General features: G+C 37.2%; 1 long non-coding RNA gene across 1 annotated transcript; it reads left to right on the top strand.

The window, feature by feature from the left end:
• Positions 1 to 12,264: 12,264 nt before the first annotated feature.
• LOC139430938 (uncharacterized) lies at positions 12,265 to 13,170 on the top strand. Its single transcript, XR_011641299.1, has 3 exons — positions 12,265 to 12,738; positions 12,807 to 12,891; positions 12,963 to 13,170. It is a non-coding gene; the product is annotated as an uncharacterized lncRNA (long non-coding RNA).
• The last annotated feature ends 1,027 nt before the right edge of the window (positions 13,171 to 14,197 follow it).

The following is a 14,197-nucleotide window of genomic DNA, read 5'->3' as shown; positions in this document are numbered from 1 at the left end:
TATCGTGTTCCTCATATCAACCGTGACAATTCAAATCCAAGGTCCATCGTAGTTCCTCGCAGCCTGCATCCAGAAGAGAAAATCCTTGCCCACGGGCTCATCACCGGGCACGAAGATTGATGGCGTCGGTGAAAGATGCTTTGTGAACGAACCCTTACTATGATTGGTAAAGAAAAAAATTACAAAGACGTCCGCGCGCGTCTAGGTCAGATGGACTTGGCCCTTAGACCAATGGATTATTACGTGACAAAAATGAAAGAGGCATTTTAAAGACAAGCTATCGCAGAACAGGAAGCTAAACATAAGTGGTATAATTTCCTCAATGGAAACAATTCCACCGTAAACAGGTGGTTTCCACCATACCAAGGAAATTCAGAAGGACGAGAATTTTATGAAAAATTACAAATATATATGGACCCGCGATTGTAAAATTTTTGTACGACAGACCCTCTGTGTTCCCTTCTGATTCAGATAGGGAACGAGAGGAATATTTCGCGTATGTAAACTATTAGGTCAATTTGTTGTAATTTATTAAATGCCATTTATTTTCTTTTTATTATCAGAATGTGCGCAGTACTCATTAAATGTCGACTTTGATGTGATCTGCTTAGCGGAAAATCTGCACCCCGGAATTTCTTCAGCTGACATTCTGCCTGACTCGTGTGTTGTTATAAATAACTACTACATAAATAAATACTACATAACACTACTAAATAAATGTCCATCACGTTGTTACTTTTTAATTAGCAACAAAGACCAATGGATCATTACGTGACAAAAATGAAAGAGGCATTTTAAAGACAAGCTATCGCAGAACAGGAAGCTAAACGTAAGTGGTATAATTTTCTCAATGGAAACAGTTCCACCGTAATCGGGTGGTCAAAAGCCATACCAAGAAGATTCTTGTACTTATTCTCTTTGAAATTCAGAAGGACGAGAATTTTATGAAAGTCATTCGTTGAAAGATTCTACAGGTAAAGTTTCATGTCCGGTTTTGAGAGCGTTGAAGTGTCCGTATTGTTATGCAGACAGTGATTGTGCTCATACTAGAAAGTATTGCCCAATGTATGAATTGTAATTGTTTAATTTCCGAAGTTATTCATATTCTCTTATTGAATATTCCAGCATTTTTATAAAAGGTAACATTGCGTTTTTTATTTCTATTTCTAAATAAAGTTTTGTGTTTAATTTTTTGATCATTTTAAAATTTGTTTGATAGGATAAGAATAGGGGGCGTGACAGTCGCCCTGTCTCCATCATCAGCCTCAGCGGCAACTAGCACCAAGAGCGTGAAGAGAGCGCCAGGTGTGAAACCCGGCCGAGGAAGGATTTCCGCACGTGTCGGGGGATAGACCCAGCGCTTGCTTACTTATCAGGAACAACATTAATGCATTTTTAATCTCAGAGCATAGCGACCGCGATTGTGTGACTGCGGTTCTGACAATCCGAGGTGAGAAGGGCTGGACAGAAGTTGTCATCTGCTCAACATACTTCCCCGGAACGGATAATGTTCTTCCACCAGCCGCTGTGCGAGACATAATTGCCTACAGCCGAAGGAATAACCTACAAGTGGTTGTTGGATGCGACGCCAATGCTCACCACGCAATGTGGGCTAGCACCAACACAAATGAAAGAGACTCGGATCACTTCTATTTAATAAGAAACAGATTCGATATCAAAGACCAAAGTGGTGTTTACAGGATTAAATATGGAGATTGTGATAAAATAAACGTTGGACAGACTGGGCGAACTTTACATACACGTTTCGAAGAACACTTAACTAAAGATTCTTCAGCTATATACAAACACATAAGCACCTCTAAACACAAATAGATTTCAGTTGTGTCTCTTTACTGAAAAAGTCGAAAAATCAAAAGAGCTAGATCTATATGAAGAATACTATATTCACACTCAAAATAAATCCCTTCTGCTCAACGATATTACTGAGCTTAATAATAACAGGTTTTTTATGAAATTTTTATAATCCTTCCAGCGTCCTCTAGTTTCTAACTTTGATAATACTTTGTAATACGATAAAAATCTACTAATTAGATTTTAAGACCTTTAATTTTAGAAAATATTTTCTTAATTATTGACATGGGTTTATTTACCACATCCTGTCGTATTAAAGGAAGAAAGTCAAACAACGAAGTTGCGGGTGGTATTTGACAGATCCTGTCAATTCGAAATTACCAGATTTAGAATACACAAGTATGTTTTGACGGGACATATTGCGCAGATGTATCGCCAGATAATAGTAGCAGAATTTGATAGAAAATAGCAAAAAATACTATGGAGAAATCATTCCGATGAAGAATAGCAATCTTATGAAATGAATAGAGTAACATTTGGAATGTCATCGACACCATTTGAAAACAAATTTCCGGCTGAATCATTAAACTAAAAGCGGTAAAATAAAACGTAACAACAATCCTAGAGTCAGGAGGTTTTACTTTAAGCAAGTTCAATAGCAATCATCCAGAATTGAGAAATAAAGTTTCAAATCAAATCCAACAATTATGTCCGAAGAAATTTTCAAAACGTTAGGAATTCAATGGAATACAAACACTGACAAGCTGACATATACCCGTGCAGAATTGAAACAAACAATTTTAGGACAAATAGCAAAGTTATTCGATCCATTAGGTCTTATATCTTCAATCATAGTTATTGCAAAAATCATATTTCAAGAGCTACAGTTACATCAAACGGATATACAGATACAACGAATCGAGTTACATACTTTTACATATGCCTCACATATACAGAGACAGAGATCAACTTACTAGCTGCAAAATCAAAGGTTGCACCATTGTAACAAACCGCCCTGTATATTAAATTGCGTTTTGTATAATTATTTTGCTTAAGTCAGCTTTATCGCGTGAGGCGTTGATGCGCCACCGAGTTGGACTCGGGGAGTCGAGTACCAACTACCAAGGTAGATAGAAGCTACAGTCTTCCCCTTGAGTTCGCTCCATTTCATTTTATTTTTAATTTAAATTCTCAATACTAAATTCGGAAAGGCTTCTAAATACGCTGGTGGTTTGTGCTGGGTAATTTGCTAGAGAAATCGAATCCTCAGATCGAAATTGTGCCTTGAAGCCAGTTCCTGAAGCGTCCGAATCCTGGTGGAAGAGCGTCGTCGTGGCGTAGAATAAGTAAGCATAATTAATTACTATTGTTCTTGAAACTCATAATCATCGCTAGTATTTGTAGCCATAATTAACGTTCCGTTATCCAAAATTTGTTCAATTAGTTTTTTTTTTCTTCTTTAATATTTAAACTTATTTTTTTTTGGTTGATTTATTTTTCTATTTTTTTTATATTTTAATTTCCTTAATTTAATATATTAATATTTTTTTATATAAATTCTTGTTTCGTATTATTTCAATTTCAACACAAGGGCTACGATCCTCCCTTCTTTTACTCATTAACTTCTTAAACCGTTCGGCCAAGTACGTAACTTGCCTGGTGGCAGCATCTTAACCTTCCGATAGTCGCGCGCGGACTCTCACTCCGCAGGAAAACATTTTTGCTGTTTACTTCAAAACCTGCCGCAAGAGCGTCTAGCGCTATTTACAGATGCCTTGTCCCTGGGAACAAGAACAAACACGTTTGAACAAGCTTATGACTGAATGTTTGGAAGAGGAGAAAGAAGAATCGGATGTCGAGTTTGACGACCAAGAAGAATCTGGGGAAGAGGATAACTTAGAAAGACAGGATTTAGATACTGACACAGAACAGGAAATTTCGGATTCAGAAGATGATTTTTCAGAAAGACAACCTACATTTGTTGGCAAAGATAAAGTAACAGTATGGAAGAAGCATGTCCCAAATAAAAGTGTAAAAACAAAGCCAAGTAATATAATTAAACAACTACCAGGTGTAAAGAGAATCGCAAAAGATTTGAAAAGAGAAATTGATATTTGGAAGTATTTTTTTTCAAAGCAAGTTCTAAATTTGATTGTTCATTACACAAATCAGCATATTCAATCATTTAGGGCAAACTACCAGCGAGAACGGGACGCGAAAGATACCGACCTTATAGAAATTGAAGCACTTTTTGGATTGTCATATTTGGCCGGGGTTCTGAAATCAAATCGTCTAAATATTGACGAATTATGGAGTCAAAATGGTACAGGTGTAGAACTATTTAGGCTGACCATGTCTCAGTGTAGATTTAGATTTCTTTTAGTTCATATACGATTCGATAATTTAACAACTAGAGATGAAAGAAAGCAAACTGACAAACTAGCACCTATCAGAGAAGTGTTTGAGCTTGTTGTCAATAATTTTAAAACAGCCTACACACCATTTCAGTTTGTGACTATTGACGAAAAGTTAGAGGCTTTCCGGGGGCGAGGTAATTTTAGACAATACATCCCCAGTAAACCCAATAAGTATGGGATCAAGATATTTGCTATGGCAGATGCAAAGACATTCTACACTTCTAACATGGAGGTATATGTAGGCACACAACCTAGTGGACAATTTGAGGCTAGCAATTCACCAACTGCAGTAGTGCAAAGACTATGTGAACCTATAAAAGGTACCAGTCGTAATGTAACAGTTGACAACTGGTTCACATCCATGAACCTACTTACTTCCCTTGATACAGATTTTAAACTGACTCTATTAGGTACTATCAGAAAAAATAAAAAAGAGTTACCTATAGAGTTTTCTCGTCCATTGGGTCGCCCAATTTCGTCAAGTATGTTTGCTTTCAGGAAAAATTGTACTTTAGTGTCTTATATACCGAAAAAAAACAAAAATGTGTTGCTTCTGTCGAGCATGCATCATGATGATGAAATAGATAGTGACACAAAGAAACCAGATATGATAATGGACTATAATATGAGTAAAGGTGGTGTCGACTGTGTAGATAAATTATGCGCGGCGTATAATTGTGCGCGTAACACGAAAAGATGACCCATGGTAATATTTTACTCGTTACTAAACGTAGCTGGTATAAACTCATTCGTGATTTTTTCTATCAATAACTCTTCAAATCAACGAAGAAGAACCTTTTTACGAGCTTTAGCATTTCAGTTAGTGGAAGGCCATAATCGTCGACGAGTGACTCAATCTATTCCTAGGGTTATGCAACAAAGAATCAGACAAATGTTCGGTTTGGAAGCGCCTGTTCCTGAGCCACCGCAGGAAGGTCAGCGGGGAAGATGTTCGTATTGTGATCGAAAAAAAAATAGGCCTACACGTTTTTCTTGCGTAGAGTGTCATAAATATATATGTTTAGAATATTCTCTCATGATATGTCATCCGTGTCATCAAGAATAAGAATTAACGTGGTTCACATTGGTCTAAATTTAACAGAATTGTATTTTCTTTATGGAATGCTCCCATTTTTGCAATATAAAACGAATGTAGTTTATGAATAAATGCTTCTTTTTTCTAATTACTTAGGTTTTTTTATTTATTTTTAGTTGGGCATGTCAAAAAAAAAAAAGTTATGCTTGCGGACTGAGAGTCCGCGCGCGAGCGTTCCATCTCAATAAAAGGAGCGAGCACCGGAAGGTTAAAAATCTTCTATAATTTTTTCTCTTTTTCTGCAAGTACACGCTACCGTACTTCTAACTTTTCCCGTCCGCATAACGTTGGTGGCGGGTGCCCCTTTCTTCCTCTAATATTACATTGGTGGCGGTGGTGTTCTTCCCCATCTAGATTACACCATTGAAAACAATTACAGTTCCCAGATTGGAATTGTGTGCTGCAGTAGATGGAGCTCATCTTGCTAAGAAATTCAAATCCATTCTACAACTACGGATAAATGAAGAATATTTTTGGACATACTCACAAATTGCACTATCGTGGATTAATTCAAAGCCAAACAAATATAAGACATTTGTTGCTAACAGAATTACCGAAATTCAGTCTACAAGCGACCCTGTTACATGGTTCCACGTGAAGTCACAACATAATCCTGCAGATTTGGTATCAAGAAACTTCTTTCGCTACGTTAACTAATTGCCGAGTATTTTTGGCCGATTTTCTTCGCTCTTAGCTTACATAGTATTCGTATAGACTTTCTGAGTGTTCTGAAGTGGTCGATTTGTTAATTAATAACCAATAATTTACCCATAAATTAATACATTTTTAATTCCATTATTTTCGTTTCGCAAAAAGTGATCATGTCGATATGCGGACGGTGTAATCGTGTGGTGGGGAGGAGATCGGGCGTCCAGTGCTTGGTGTGCTGCCTTTGGTTCCACACCAAATGCATTGATCCGGAGGAGACGTTGGAGTCTGTAGATGCGTGGACATGTCATGATTGCAGATCAAGAGAACGAGGCGCTATTTCTCGCAAATCCTGTGGGTCTACTTCGGCGACTCCGTCCTGTCCTGCTATTACCTTCGAATCCGTCTACGAGATGGTTAAAGAGATGCGATCCGAGTTGCGTTATAAAAAGAGCCAACTTCTTCATTCGGTCGACTTTTGTAGCGCCCGTATATCAGATTTTGAACAAGTTATTGAAAGAGCTAAAGAATAAAGTAAAAATTATTGATAAATTAACAGCCGAAAACTTACAACTGCGTGACCGGGTGTCTGATCTTACAGCTCAAGTTGATAATATGGAACAATATTCCCGCCGGAACAATTTAGAGATCCAGGGTGTTCCTGAAAAGAATAACGAAAATTTGTTGGATGCCGTTGCTGCTCATGTGGGGTATGATATTTCGCGTGTGGATGTAGACGCCATTTATCGTGTTCCTCATATCAACCGTGACAATTCAAATCCAAGGTCCATCGTAGTTCCTCGCAGCCTGCATCCAGAAGAGAAAATCCTTGCCCACGGGCTCATCACCGGGCACGAAGATTGATGGCGTCGGTGAAAGATGCTTTGTGAACGAACCCTTACTATGATTGGTAAAGAAAAAAATTACAAAGACGTCCGCGCGCGTCTAGGTCAGATGGACTTGGCCCTTAGACCAATGGATTATTACGTGACAAAAATGAAAGAGGCATTTTAAAGACAAGCTATCGCAGAACAGGAAGCTAAACATAAGTGGTATAATTTCCTCAATGGAAACAATTCCACCGTAAACAGGTGGTTTCCACCATACCAAGGAAATTCAGAAGGACGAGAATTTTATGAAAAATTACAAATATATATGGACCCGCGATTGTAAAATTTTTGTACGACAGACCCTCTGTGTTCCCTTCTGATTCAGATAGGGAACGAGAGGAATATTTCGCGTATGTAAACTATTAGGTCAATTTGTTGTAATTTATTAAATGCCATTTATTTTCTTTTTATTATCAGAATGTGCGCAGTACTCATTAAATGTCGACTTTGATGTGATCTGCTTAGCGGAAAATCTGCACCCCGGAATTTCTTCAGCTGACATTCTGCCTGACTCGTGTGTTGTTATAAATAACTACTACATAAATAAATACTACATAACACTACTAAATAAATGTCCATCACGTTGTTACTTTTTAATTAGCAACAAAGACCAATGGATCATTACGTGACAAAAATGAAAGAGGCATTTTAAAGACAAGCTATCGCAGAACAGGAAGCTAAACGTAAGTGGTATAATTTTCTCAATGGAAACAGTTCCACCGTAATCGGGTGGTCAAAAGCCATACCAAGAAGATTCTTGTACTTATTCTCTTTGAAATTCAGAAGGACGAGAATTTTATAAAAGTCATTCGTTGAAAGATTCTACAGGTAAAGTTTCATGTCCGGTTTTGAGAGCGTTGAAGTGTCCGTATTGTTATGCAGACAGTGATTGTGCTCATACTAGAAAGTATTGCCCAATGTATGAATTGTAATTGTTTAATTTCCGAAGTTATTCATATTCTCTTATTGAATATTCCAGTATTTTTATAAAAGGTAACATTGCGTTTTTTATTTCTATTTCTAAATAAAGTTTTGTGTTTAATTTTTTGATCATTTTAAAATTTGTTTGATAGGATAAGAATAGGGGGCGTGACAGTCGCCCTGTCTCTGATTTCCGCACGTGTCGGGGGATAGACCCAGCGCTTGCTTACTTATCAGGAACAACATTAATGCATTTTTAATCTCAGAGCATAGCGACCGCGATTGTGTGGCTGCGGTTCTGACAATCCGAGATGAGAAGGGCTGGACAGAAGTTGTCATCTGCTCAACATACTTCCCCGGAACGGATAATGTTCTTCCACCAGCCGCTGTGCGAGACATAATTGCCTACAGCCGAAGGAATAACCTACAAGTGGTTGTTGGATGCGACGCCAATGCTCACCACGCAATGTGGGCCAGCACCAACACAAATGAAAGAGACTCGGATCACTTCTATTTAATAAGAAACAGATTCGATATCAAAGACCAAAGTGGTGTTTGCAGGATTAAATATGGAGATTGTGATAAAATAAACGTTGGACAGACTGGGCGAACTTTACATACACGTTTCGAAGAACACTTAACTAAAGGTTCTTCAGCTATATACAAACACATAAGCACCTCTAAACACAAATAGATTTCAGTTGTGTCTCTTTACTGAAAAAGTCGAAAAATCAAAGGAGCTAGATCTATAGGAAGAATACTATATTCACACTCAAAATAAATCCCTTCTGCTCAACGATATTACTGAGCTTAATAATAACAGGTTTTTTATGAAATTTTTATAATCCTTCCAGCGTCCTCTAGTTTCTAACTTTGATAATACTTTGTAATACGATAAAAGTCTACTAATTAGATTTTAAGACCTTTAATTTTAGAAAATATTTTCTTAATTGTTTGTCTTTTGATATGTCAATTTCACGCTTCCAACTTTATATTACGCATGCCCGCTTAAGCATTCCGTCTTGTGTCGTATCGTTCAGTCATACGTGTCCATCTCAAACGTTTAGTATCGTCTCATATACATTTAATTTTAATTTTTTAATTTTTTTCGATTTTATTTTAACATATTTTAGACTATTGATAGTATTTTTTTCCGTTGGCACTTCAAACTAGTTTTATTTGGTTAGTGTAAGTGCTCCGAAAACCTCCTCTAGAACCTAAAAATTTAGTTTTAACAATTCAACGTAATTCACATCATCGATCAATTAATCTTATTAGTCATCGTCTTTTTGTCTACGACGATAATAAAAATCTAAATTTTCTTACCGACACAGTTGCTGACATATCGGTTTTAACATTTACAGTTTTCGCATCCTTAAAAAAAGATTCAACTTCATATCCTTCAGCAGCTAATGGGTCTACAATCAATACCTACAGTAAGAAAATATTGACTGTATCTTTAAATTTGCGCAGAAATTTTTCTTCCGTTTTTACTATGGCTGATGTTGCTAAACCAATTATAGGCGCCGATTTTTAGATAAATTTGGTATTCTTGTTGACGTCAAAAATAACCGTCTAATTGACACTAACAGTATATAGATTCTAATATCCTAAATTGTTATGTAATACTCTAAACTGTTTATAAATCGTAAACTGTTTTCTATTAAAACTCAAATTCTCATGTACCATTTTCCCGTCCTCGACGTTTGGATACCTCAAAATTTGTGGTTGCCAAAAAAGCAAGAGATATTAAAAAGATATATCAAAAGATATATTAAAGCTTATCTTCTAACTTTTTGAGATAGCGGAAATTTTATGTTTCTCTATGGCAGTTAAGCCTCCTAGTGGTCGAATTATGAAGTTCAAAATAATTTCCAGCTATTTCTTTTGCCCACTTTGCCTATAAGGATTTTTTCCCAAACCTCTAGGCCTTACCGTTGTCGAGATACAGCCGCTCCGTACTCTTAACAGGGCACCCTGCATAGATGTGTGTGTAAGAATAACCCACACTACACTTATCAAGCGGAAAAATCAGCAGAATTCGCTCTACACAACTTGATTGGTAGAGTATCTAGGACGCTCCAAGATAAAGAGATCTTGGTTTGTGCGTTTCTGGATATAGAAGGTGCGTTTAACAACGCAATACCACAATCTCTTGAAAGAGCTGCTTTTGACAGGGGAGTGGAAGCAACTATAGAGGATTGGATCCTGCTTAATAGTAGAATAGTTTCTAGTTCACTGGGGCCTAAGTGCGCCCGTAAATATTACGCACTCCCCTAAGCATGCATACATACATACAACCTTGATTAACGGTGTCGCTCGGCAGCGAACGTGTTAAGCAAGATTATAGCTTGGAAACGTACTGTATTCCAGGCGGAATACAGGCATTTGCTATTGACATGGGTGGTATAATCATTCTTGAGAGAGGGGTGAAGAACATGACAGTACGACTTTTCTCAAACAGACAGTCAAGTCGCTCTCCAGGCGCTGCAAGCCGTGAAAACGGTGTCGGCTCTGGTTAATGACTGTAAGAGAACATTAAACACACTGAGTTGTGATAACAAAGTTTCTCTGATCTGGGTCCCAGGTCACTCTGGGGTTGCTGGAAATGAAGCGGCAGATGAGCTAGCACGAGAGGCTAGAACCTGTGGGCTGAAGAGAGACTTCGTCTACTGTGGACCAGTTCTCCTGGAATGAGACATGCTAAGGTGTTTATTAACATCGCCACTATCAAACCCGGGAATATTTTAGGACTTGCTCGCTGCAGCATTAAAGTTCTAATGGGTGTCTTTACTGGGCACTGTCGATTAAAAGCACACCTCAACTTGTTGGATCTAGCCGACGATGTTAAATGCCGAATATGTGTGAAGAAAGCGGAGACGGTTGAGCATGTTATATGCCACTGCCCTGCTGTTAACAGTATCAGATTCTCGATTTTTGGGTCGCAATTTATCTCCGCAAAGGATCTGAATGACCTTTCACTGAGCAAGGTATTAATGTTCGTTAAGAGCATTGGACTACACGGTGAAATTTGATATCGTTGTCTACCATTTAGGGCCCCTTAGGTACCCCTTAGGGTTGCGGTGCAAGGTTAGTTGTCCGCCTACCCGATATGTAATCTATGTAATATAACGTAATGTAACATTAAATATTCTATTATTGACTCGTCCGCTGACATTGAACAACTTTAAATGTTGCTGCATTTGCGTGGCGGTGATATCGCGGTAGGAGTTGACTACAGACCGGGTAATGTCAACTGCTCTCTGTTTTTGGGTGAGCTATATGACATGGTTGCGAACTGCCTGCTCCTGACTGACCAAATTCTCTGTTTTGGAGATTTTAACATTAATGTGCTCAACTCTGGAAGTTCAGATACACTTCGATTATTTTCTTTTCTGGACACATAAGAAGCAGCCCAATTGATTGATTGTCCGATCAGGACAACCGCATTGTCCGCTACACTTTTAGATCTTATTATATCATCTGATACGTCTTTAGTTCTCTCTTTGGATATGGTTGATTGTGCAAAGAGATGGGCGTCGACTCGTCGACTTTGATTATTGACGTCCGCGTGTCCACAATATGTCAACTATGTACAGAGTGTCGACAATGTCGATAATCTAGAATATTTCGTTGTGATGTGAATGAGGTTAGGTAGTTGCAAAACAGTGAATGTGCAATAAATTCGCAACGAATTCACGAACACGGTGTAAATTTGCCTTACGATCAGTGGTCGGAAGCTGAACGCTAATTTTAGTAACCTAAAGTTCGACTTAATAAAAATTAATACTTTACATGCTCGGCATCAAGCACATAGGAACGTATCAAGAAAATACAGGGCAGCAGAGAGAAACGAAGAAATTTATAAAATCTTATTTCAAGTCTTATTTCATCCTAAAAATATGTTCTATAACAGTGGAAATTTTTTAAGCATATTTTTCTTTTTAATTCTTTTAATTATAAACGACTGACCCAAAAATAATAAATAAGCTCAAAATAGTCTCTTTTTAAAAAAGGGATTATTGTTCAAGTTTCCACTCTTTTAGGATCTATTTTCTTGAAACAAAGTTTTACTATTATCCTATATTAATTACTGGAATTAGGAATATTAGAAGGAATTAGAGACAAATGGCCTGAATGCAAATAATCCCTCATGAATTCGATGTATTTCTCGTGAAGTATATCATCTTTCAACAAATGTTTCTCCAATAATTTGAATCGATTCCGAGCAATATCATATGAACTTCCAAGAATAGGTTCTTTGGTTCTAAACAGGAGTGATACAATAAATCTGCCATTAATATCACAACGATAATTATTTTTGTAATGATTTTCACATTTTGCCTCTTCACTTGACATCATCTTGATTTCAGAAGTAGATTCCAATTCCCAAAAGCGTTGCATTGATAAATGTAATGAGTCATCAATTCTTGAGATACATGTTGATAAAGACGTGGATGGTAATAATTTGGATTTCCCATCACTATCCACCCGAACACTGAATGCACAGCCACAGGATCGTCCTGGCCACCACAGACACGACCACCAGTAAATAATTGAGGTACCAATTCAGCTCCCAATAATATATCCACTTCTTCGGAAGGAGAATGATGTTCGGGATGGAATTGGAGGCATTTAAGATAATAGTAGGATTGTATAATAGAAGATAATGAAGGTTAAGCGGAACATATTGAAGATGTAACAATAGCTCTCAGATTAAAGGATAAGTTTCGGGACTGGCAAAGTTGAATGATGCAATTGACACTTCCTTTGTTACAGATGGACGTCATCGAGTTTAAACCCTGTATTTCTAACGAAGAATTATTTTGTCGTGGCAAACGAAGTTGTTGCAGTAGCTTGGTGGTAATAAAATTTGACGTGCTTCCAGAATCAATCAATGCACATGCCAAATGCGGTTGACCAACCTGATCATAAATATAAATAAAGGCGATTGGTAAGAAACTCGACGATTTTCTGGTTTTGAATGATTATTTATATCTAATGTTGTACCCACGTGAATAGAAGGAATTGGCTGTTTAGGTCCAAAATGAAGTAATGTATGATGGCGTTGCTTGCATGAATGACAACAGTGATTTGAAACGCAATTGTTAGTGATATGACCTTTGCTTAAACAATTTCGACACAAATTGTTATCTCTTGCTATCACTAATTTTTCAGCTGGCGATTTAACATGAAATTGAGCACATCGGTAAACTTGATGTGATTCGGAGCATATCGGACATTTGACGGCTGATTTCGAATCTTCCACTAGTATAATTCTCATTGGTCACTGGAATTCTCTTTACCAATTTCAAAGCTTCTCCAGTGAGTGACGTCAATAGGTATTGATATTTAGCCACTGGAGATAACGACTTGTTTCCGTGTACCATAGTTCGGAACAAATCAAAAAAGGTAGGCCAATCTTTCTGTTGACCATTGAAAGTTCATTCAATTTAGGTGTGGTGATCCTATGAGGGCCACCCTGAGGATTCGCCGGGGCTGGCGTGAATTTTTGTATAAGTGCCTTGATTGTAAAATAGGCACCATCGACCCGTTGCCGAATCTTATCATAATCATCAAACTCATCATCATCAATTAAACCAACGATCTGATTATGGATCGTCTTGAAATCAGTATAAGATACTTCTACATATTCATCACGAACTAGAAATTCCGCTTGTTGTTTCGGATCGTCGATAATATCTTGACCAGCATTCATGGTTTCGATAAGGCGATTCTCAGCGACTTGACGTCGTAAAATTAATTTATTAAGTTTATCTGCCATAATGTCTCAGGGAGAAGGCAGGGGAAATAAACAAGAAAGAAACGAGATAAGAATTACCACTCCTGGAAGTAATATCAATAATAATTAGAATAAATTAAAAAGGTAATTTTTTCAGATGAGAAAATGCGGGAAAGAAAAGATTTAGAAAATAAATATTCAATTAATGTTCCAAGGGGAACAAATTCTTAAAGAAGAATTGCGGAAAAATTTAGAAATTAAAAATATTCAAAGTTGTAAGGAAATTTTAAGTTCAAGAGAACAATAAGGTTGCATGTAACGTCGCACGTGTGACGGCACAAAAAAAAATTGTTGACCACGTTGTGCCAGATGGCCACGCCGAAAATTAAAGAAAATCTCTCCAAACATGAGAAACGTAATTTTAGAAAATAAGAAAAATAAAAAATATTCAATTAAAGTTCCACGAGGAACAAAATCTTAAAGAAGAATTGAGTAAAATTGGAAAAATAAATATATATCCGGCTCGAAGGACCAAATGAATACAGCCGATAAAAACCGGGTTCAAAATAAAAGGTGCCGGTTTCAAATAATTTTCTTTGAAATAAAAACAAGTTTGAAAATAAAAAAGGTGTATAATTACCTAATCCTAATTAACAAATCCCAATCTAAC

The sequence above is a fragment of the Onthophagus taurus genome, chromosome 8, assembly GCF_036711975.1.
Source record: "Onthophagus taurus isolate NC chromosome 8, IU_Otau_3.0, whole genome shotgun sequence".
Lineage (NCBI taxonomy): Eukaryota > Metazoa > Arthropoda > Insecta > Coleoptera > Scarabaeidae > Onthophagus > Onthophagus taurus.
Note: the sequence above shows the minus strand (reverse complement) of the source record. Positions and strands in the feature narration are given on the sequence as shown.